At 36.9% G+C, this 9,398-nt stretch overlaps 1 protein-coding gene across 2 annotated transcripts in view; it reads right to left on the reverse strand.

Moving 5' to 3' along the window:
• Nucleotides 1-8,139, reverse strand: part of LOC150082290 (endoplasmic reticulum lectin 1-like) — a 163,643-nt gene extending 155,504 nt beyond the window's left edge. The window contains exon 1 of one of the 2 annotated variants that reach the window (XM_090380106.1): nucleotides 8,027-8,139. The gene's annotated coding sequence lies outside the window, so the exon portion shown is untranslated. Of the gene's footprint in view, nucleotides 1-7,120; nucleotides 7,218-8,026 lie in introns of those variants that run through there. The other variant, XM_090380107.1, reaches the window with a different exon arrangement.
• Between the last annotated feature and the right edge of the window lie 1,259 nt (nucleotides 8,140-9,398).

Genomic DNA, 9,398 nt, shown 5'->3' on the forward strand with positions numbered 1-9,398 from the left:
GGGTATTTTTTCTAATTGGCATTGGAAAAATGCTTCACCTGTTAAAAGAGAAAAAAGTGTGTTGATTATTGATAGTTGTCTAGCCTCATTCTGTTTCCGTAAAATTAACAATTATTAAACTGATTTTTTTACATTGAATACAACCAATATTCTACAGCCTTGTAACCAGGGCAGTAAATAAATATTCCATTGGGAATATAAATATTCAAATATTCTATAATAGAATTAATCTTAATTCAATTAGAGCAAAACAAGAGTTTATAGTTAACAAACTGGACATCAGCCACTTGTTGTGTACTGCCTGTAAAACTGTGATATTAGAAATGATAAAACTTTTTTCATACTGGATAATGTTCTGCCCAATGACTGAACAACACACAAGAGAACCAACACTTGGAGAAATGTTCAAAACCATTAAGCATTTCAACTTCATTAAATGAATATGTAACAATATATGAAAATGTTTCTACAACATGGATGCTGATGAACAGTAGCATTTTCAGATGCAGTGCATCTTAAAAGTTCTGTGGTTGACAGTAGTGATGATGATGATGACCACACTGCAAATAAATACATAGTTTTAACAGTTTCCTGTTGCTATAGTAGTGGCATGTGATGCAAGAAAGCAGTGTATGAGCTTATTCAGCATCAGCCAAAAAAAAAAAAAAAAATTCACACAACCATTCCCTCTAAATGTTTGTCCAGTTCCTCCTTAAATTTATTTAACCTATCAACTTCCACAATGACAGATGGAAGTTTGTTCCAGCAATTAACCACCAGCTGGCTAAAGGCAAATTTCCACACATCTATTCTACATCTGTAGATATTCATTCCACTGAGCAACGTGTGTTGCTATTTGGAGACTAATTCAAACAGTTTGAGAATACTGATCAATAAGAACAATCTGTTGAGAATAAATTGCAAGAAAAAATAAATTAGTAAATTAATAAGAGGAGTTTACCTCAAAGAAAAAATGAAATAAAGTTCTGCAAATTGCAGCATCTAGAAACTAGTCATCTGAAAGGTGATCTGATTGAGGTATATAAGGCCTTGAATGGATTGAGCAGGTTTGTTTGTTGTTTGTTCTTTTGGTTTTTAGGAGCATTAGCAACTAAGGCCATATTGCTCCAGGGATATGCGGTGGTCATTCCCTGACCTTTCTGCATCCTTTGTATTTGGCGGTCACGGGCTCGAACCCCAGTCTAATCAAGAAGCATGTGCTACGCACTGCTGCTCCTGCCAACCTGGCTACAGAGGTGCCAATTGAGCAGGCTCAATGCTGATGGGGGTTCTTCTTCTTGCTCAGATTACAAACCCGAGAGAGCATAAACTGAAATTGAGAAAAGACAGTAGTCGAAAAGATGTGTGGAAATTTGCCTTTAGCCAGTGGGTAGTTGATTGCTGGAACAAACTTCCATCTGTTGTTGTGGAAGTTGATAGCTTAAGTAAATTCAAGGAAGTGGATAAACTTTTGGAGAGAATGGATGGGTGAAATGGGAAGTTTTTTTTTTTGCCGGATGCTGTATAAGCTTGTTTTCTTGCATCACATACCTCTACTAATGCTAACTTTTTCAAGAAGAATTGCGTTACATGAATAAATCATATGCACAAGTAAGATGTCACTAAGTTACTTTTCTACCTTTACCCTAATTCTTTCTTTATTTCTTCTCTTAACACAAAAAAAAAAAAAAAAAAAAACTGGTACCAATCATTTTGGGGTCAAACATTTTTTACAGTATATATATATTTTTTTTCCCACTTTTTTTTTTTTATGTGATACCAAGGTATCAGTACACTGTACAAGGTGTACATACTGTACACGTGATATGAAAGGTATCATTATACTGTACAAGGCCAAGATCACTATAAATGATGTAATGTTGCTCATGATAACTTGTCATTATTTTGGTAAGACATTCATTATGAGTAAATGTTTAAATCAGTAATCACTAAGCAAAAATGTTTTTCATATTTTTTTGTGATCCCAAACAAGAAAGGTATTAGTGTAGTGTACAAAGCCAAGATCAGGTTATAAAAGATATACTGTTGCTTGGAAAAACATAGATAACTTGTCATTATTTTGGTATTACATTCATTATGAGTAAATTTTGGTAGGGCACTCATTATGACTATTAACGCATTCATTATGTAGGCATGGACTTCCAAATATATCACTGGTTTTATGAAATCATTTTGCAGAATTCTGTTAGCCAATTGGCAATGTCAAATTGGCAGCTCCCTAGTTCTGTTAGCAATATGCCTTTACTCAAGTTGTCTCCTCACTCCATATACCAAGGCAAATCTTGAGATTCTGGTAAACTCAAACATTAATTCAATGATTTCATAAACTCACTTCTCAGGAGAGAGTTCTATCAATTTCCATAAACATTTATTACAATTTCCATAAACATTTATTACTGGTCAACCCTTCCTATCTCTTCCATCATGCAGTATGATTGATGACTTTTGAGGTTATGATGAACGTCGTGGTGAGATCCAATATTCCTTACATTTCGAGGGTACAGCTCTAAAACGGAGTTCGCAGGCCGGCCGCTAGTTAGTACACTGGACCGAACCTATTGGTAACTCTCTAGGAGGCTTCCAGATCAGCTAGTGTATAATCTTGCTACCTCTACTCTGCCAGATAGTGACTGGAGGGAGTCCGAGTAGTGTGTATGCGGGGAGCATTGTCGAGGCCACGTTATGTCAAGGATCTGGGTATATTCTTACCACGTGTACGCCATATCCAAAAATTTCATTACTTCATACAGCATGTCCCAGTGACTTTTTCTTACTATTGAATACACCATGAATGGTCAAACTAATAGAGCAAGCTTATCTGCGAAAAGATCTAAACCTCCCAAGCACTTCCTAATTCATTTCACAAATATACGTGGTCTCAATTCAAATCTCAACAATGTCCATTTCCACTTGCAGTCTGCCAAACCCCATGTACTTTTTCTGACAGAATCTCAGTTATCGGTTGATTCAACTACTGCTCATCTCAGATGCCCAAATTATTCGCTGTATGATTCCTTTCGCCTCAAAAGTGGTACTTGTGCATATGTCCGTTCTGATATTCCCTGTCAGAGACTTGGCAATTTGGAATCTCCTCTCTTTGATCTTCTCTGGCTTAAAATCTCTCTACCTCATTGTGCCAAATTCATCTGTTGTCTCTACCGTTCTCCCAACTCCACTAATCACTTGGAGCTCTTTGACTTCCTCTCTTTGCAACTTGACTTTCTCCAGTCCAACTTTCCTAACAGTGAGGTAATTTTCCTTGGTGATTTTAATGTTCACAACTCCAGCTGGCTTCCGTTTTCTAGTCACACTGACACAGCAAGTCGAGATGCTGAGGCTTTTGCAATTATTAATGACCTAGCACAGATTGTTCATTTACCTAAAAGAATACCGGACAATCCTAATCATACAGCCAATACGCTTGATCTTTTTCTCACAAACATCCCTTCTAAGTACACGGTTAAAGTGAGAGGTCCTCTAGGCACTTCAGATCACAACTTGGTGATTGTCTCTTCTCCAATGGAACCTTTATCTCATGGCTATTCCCAACCTCGTATTGTTTGGCATTACAAGAATGCAAAATGGGATGACCTGCGAGACTTCTTTTCTTCTTTTCCTTGGTCGGATTACTGTTTCAAAACTTCTGATGTCAATGTTTGCTCAGATCGTGTCAGTGAAATTATTCTTGCAGGAATGGAATCCTTTATCTCACACTCCACTTTAAAATCTCGTCCTTTATCTAAACCTTGGTTTTCCAATAAATGTGCTAAGGCTGTCCAAGAGAAGAATGTTGCATATCGTAATTGGCTTGTTTCTAATTCTTCAGCTTCATTTTCTGCCTACACCAAAGCTCGCAACAATTGTAAAGCAGTTATTAATCAGTCCAAACTAAAGTTTGAACAGGCTAAGAGTAGAAAACTTGCTTCTTGCCCTAATGGTAGCCGAGCATTCTGGTCTCTTGCCAAAGCTATTGGCCACAACTTTTGCCCATCTCTGCTCCCACCTCTGTCCAAACCAGATGGTTCTGTTGTCACTTCAGCCAAGGATAAAACTGACCTGCTAGCATCCCATTTTTCTTCCCACTCATGTATTAATGATCTTGGTAAAATACCTCCCACCATTCCCAACACGCTCCATTTAATGCCTCCTGTAGTCTTCCGTCAAAAGGATATCAGAAGGATTTTGATGAATCTTGATGCTAAGAAAGCTCCAGGTCCTGATGGTATTTCTCCACTTGTTCTCAAACCTGTGCTCCTGAACTTACTCCTATTCTTTGCCGCCTTTTTTCACTTTCTTATTCCAAAGGTGTTTTTCCTTCAGCTTGGAAATTTGCTCATATCCAGCCAGTTCCTAAAAAGGGTGACAAATCCCTCCCATCCAATTATCGTCCCATTGCAATTACTTCTACTCTTTCTAAAGTAATGGAGAAATCAATTAACCGCCAACTCTTAAACTACCTAGAAACCTTCCGTCTGATCAGCGATCGCCAGTATGGATTCAGTCAGTGTCGATCCACTGGTGATATTTTGGCTTATGTTACCCATTTATGGACTAATTCAATGGAAAGGTTCGGTGAAACACAAGTAGTTGCTCTTGACATCTCAAAGGCTTTTGATCGTGTCTGGCATAAAGGTCTTCTAAACAAGCTTCCATCTTATGGTTTGCCAACTGTTTTTAGTAATTGGTTATCCAGTTTTCTCTGTGATCGCTCTCTGAGGGTGATGGTAGATGGCTCTCTGTCTTCTAACTTCTCCACTAATGCCGGTGTCCCCCAAGGTTCAGTTCTTTCCCCCACTCTTTTCCTCTTGTATATCAATGACCTTCTTCCATTGACTGGAAATCCTATCCATAGTTTTGCCGATGATAGCACATTGCATTCAACTTTCCATTTTGAGAAACCTTGTCCTGCTCAATCAGCTTCAACTTCTCGAAAATCTGCTGCCAATTCCTTAAATGCCGATCTTCAGGTAATTCTCCAGTGGGACAAAGACAACTTAGTTGATTTCAACCCTTCTAAAACTGTCTCGTCTTATATCTCACAAAAAGGATTCTTCTGCTCCTATGCTTATCTTTAGTGACACTTCGATTTCTAGGCAAAATGATATATCTCTTTTGGGGATTACCCTGACTTCTAATCTCTTGGCACAAGCACATTACAAATATTGCTTCCTCTGCATCTAAAAAACTTGGTTTTCTCTTTCGCTCTTGGCGTTACTTTTCTTCCAAACAGCTGCTCACTCTGTATAAATCGCAAATCCGCCCTGCCATGGAATATTGTTCCCGCATCTGGGGTGGTGCCCCCAAAACCTCTCTCAGGCTTCTTGATTCCATTCAGAAGAGGGCAGTTAGGTTAATTAATGATTCATCTCTAACAGAGTCTCTCCACTCGTTTTCTCATAGACGCACTGTTTCTGCTGCATGCCTCTTCTACAGATACTTCCATGGGCACTGTTCTTCTGAATTGGCTTCTATAATTCTCGCTCTCTCTTTCAAAACAGTCCGAACACGTGCCGCCACCAGCCAACATCCATTTACTGTCCAACTTCAAACCTACAGAACCAACTTTTCATGTTCCTCATTTATTCCTTCAACTGCCGTTTTCTGGAACAACCTTCCTTCATATGTATTTCCTGAAAATTACAATCTACAGAAGTTCAAGTCCAGTGTCAACAAATATCTTCTTTCGTCTTCTCAACCTCCAACCCAAGCACGGTACTATAGGTTCTAATACCTCTCGTGTTTGGGGTTCACATAAAAAAAAAAAAAAAAAATTTTCTTCAACAGACTATGCAGCTGCTTCTTTGATGTATTTTTTTTTTTTTTTTTTTTTTAGTAAGAAGATGATGCTATTACAGTAACACTTTCCAAACATAAAATAACCTCACTAATAGAAACAGAGAATACCGGGGTAATGTTATGAATATTGTGGTCTCAATGATACTATAACTGCAATTAATTTTTAACTGTACAAAACATATCAGATCTAAAATTACTCTATGATCATAAAACATAGCTAATAAATCATAAAGATTACCAAAGATCAATGTAAGTGAAGAAGAGATTTAAGAAATAAACAGTACATTGTTGAATAAAAAAAAAAAAAAAAAAATTAAACAAATGAAACTAGATATATAAAATAAGGCATTAATAAGAAAAACAGAATGGACACACTGAAGAAAAGAAATCTGACATGCATTCTAAACGAGTACAGTACTTCACTACAAATCAAAGCAAAGGGCTCACATCCGATGAGTATGGGCTTGGCACACCCAGGGTCCTGAGCTGGATATCATCATTCTTCTCTTTCTTGGCGATTCCCTTCTACTTCTGACTCTCTCTTTCTCAGGGTAACTCGGAAATTTTTTTAGCTGGTTCTAAAAAAATATATGGCTAGTAATAATAATAATAAAAGGAAGATACAGTTTGCTGTTGTTATTTGGTTTTTAGGAGCATTAGCAACTAAGGCCATATTGCTCCGAGGATATGCGGTGGTCATTCCCTGACCTTTCCGCATCCTCCGTATTTGGTGGTCACGGGCTTGAACCCCAGTTTAATCAAGAAGTGTGTGCTTCGCACTGTCGCTCCTGCCCACGGAGGCGCCTTAATAGAGTTTGCCAGGGAAGAGAGATAAATACACTACATCCAATATGTGACTGGAACAGTCAGCTGATTTTATAATTATAGTCATCATGAATATAATGACTATGATAATGAAATTGCAGTCATATTCTTAATGAGGCAAAAATAACTAAATAAATCGGTACCAAACAATTACAATACAAAATGCCTATTGAACTGAACTTAAAGGAATTTAATGAGGTACAATACTTCACAGCTCCTGATACACCTTCTCAATAAACAGTAATCTCCCTCCAAACAATAAAAATAAAATAAATAATAACACTTGGATGTATTCCTGGCAAACCATCATTCATCAGACTCATGTTGGTCCACTGTCACTCAGAATGAAATTTTCTTTTTTTTTTAAAGCAAAAATCTGTACTCTCTAGTGGTACTAATGTTTTTCTGCAAAATGCTATTTTTGCGTGAAATTTAAAGTATATATACACTTGGTGATCACTGAATTGTGACCACTTACCTAATACTGTGCCATGCCACACTTTGCACAGATAAGAGCTGCTATTCACCTAGGCATTGACTCCATTAGATGTGTGCAGACATTCATAGGGATCTGCAGCCATACTGCCTGCAAGGCTTTCCAGTGTTGGAATAGATGATGGTTTCATGTCCATACACCTCACTTCCTGATAAAAAAAAAACATCTCACAGTTGTTCAATTGACTGAGACCTGAAGGACAATCAAGATGGGTGGCATTTTTACCATGTTCCTTGAACCACTCGTGAAAAATGCAAACCCAATAACACAGTACATTATTGTCTTGGAATATCCAGTTTCTGTCCGGGAAAAAAATGCAATGTAGCAGGATGCACATGGTTTTCTAAGGGCTCAGCAGACCTCATCAGTGAAATGTTGATCCATACACACCAAGGGTCCTAGTTCCTGCCAGCTAAACATGTCCCGTGCGCCCGATGGTGAACATGGAAGTTTCTTGAACCAATTATAATAAGTTATTAATTTGTTCAAAATTAAAGTAAATTTTAAGCAAAGGCTTCCAAGAGCTGTAAAACATTAAGGTACATGAGTTGGCATAAGACTATTTGCGTATGTAGCTAAAAACAAACTAAGTTTGCTACAAAATGTACGAACCATCTCCAGGGAGAAATGCTCTTTATCTGAAGTACAAATCGTGGTAACCGTTGACTCACTTCACGATATGACATTTGATGTATTTGTAACAAACTTAGTTTGCTATTAGCTATGTACACAAATTAATCTCTAACCAACGAATGTAATGTATTATTCTTTGCTGATACTATTACTGTACGTAAAATCTGTATACATACAGTTTTGTTAAGAAGTCAGATTTCAGTTTAAATTTCTAATAACCAACAAAGGACGCATGAAAAGAATTAGGTAACTTACAAATTTTCTAATATGAAACACCATAATAACAAAAAAATGTTTGACATCACAACTTTATTTGAATGAGTATACAAACTCCACTGTAAACATCTTCTAGCAGACTACATTCATGACGTAACAGGATATGGCAATAAAAAAAATTCGAACTCTTTTAGTAGCATAATACACGCCTGTATATTTTATATAAAAAAAAGCATACATATATGTATTTTTTTTAATGAAATATACCAAATTTTCACGCAATTAAATATACCGACTAAATTTTACAAGAAAGTTGACGTGTCAATATCTCAGACCCGTAATCGAATTTGTCAACTTTTTTTTTTTATGTTACTCTACAGTAAATCCCTCGATAGCCCAAAGCTTCAACAACAGGAAAAGCAAAATAAATGATTATTAAAAAAAAAAAAAAAAGAAGAAAAAGACTCACACGAGATAAACGTATGAGATAACTCATACGAGATAATAATAATTAAATTAAGTTATTAGTAAAGTGGGTGGTAAACGCACACAGTGAATGAACGTTAGGAGTTCTAATATTATTATTATTATTATTATTATTATTATTAGCTATATGGTGCAAGGAAGCCTGAGGCTTAGTCTGCACCAGCCAAAAAAAAAAAAAAAAAAAATTCCCGAGTTACCCTGTGAGAGAGAGAGAGAGAGTATCAAAAGTAGCAGGGAATCACCAAGAAAGAGAAGAATGATGATAGCCAGCTCAGGACTGTGGGTGTGACAAGCCCATACTCACCAGATGTTTGTCCCTGAGGTTAAAAATCCCGCGCGCTACCGGGTTGATTCAGAGTTCGAAAGGTACCAAAGCACACACAGAAACGCTATTCCTGTTCCCCATATGCATATATACATCATTAGAGTCCTGTATATTTTCTATTTAAAAAAAAATAAGATTTTTTATTAACTAGCTTTCTGTTTCAAAATATTTCTCGTTTAAACAAATGAAAAAGATCGGATTGCTACACACACGAACGGTTTTGTTCCGCAGAACTGGACCGCCACAGTGTTTTCTCTTGATTCAAACCATGGTCCAGACCTGCGGTGAAAACAGACTCTTGCACTCGTGGGTATCAGAGTTGATACTACTCTGTGGGTATAATAAACGTCCTCCTCACCCCGTGCGGAAAAAACCTGAGTTCGAATCCCGTGAATGGCGCGGGGAATTAGCATAACAATTAGAATTAGTAGAGGCATATGAACAAAGAAAGCAAGCTTATACAGCATGAGTCAAAAAAAATAATAATAATAATAAATAAAATAAATTAATATTAATAATAAAAAGTAAAAAAAAATTCCCAATTTCACCGATCCAGTCGCTCTAAAAGTTTGTTCAGTTCTTCCTTGAATTTATTTAAGC

Source organism: Mastigoproctus giganteus, chromosome 8, assembly GCF_048544385.1.
Source record: "Mastigoproctus giganteus isolate SK-2022 chromosome 8, ASM4854438v1, whole genome shotgun sequence".
NCBI lineage: Eukaryota > Metazoa > Arthropoda > Arachnida > Uropygi > Thelyphonidae > Mastigoproctus > Mastigoproctus giganteus.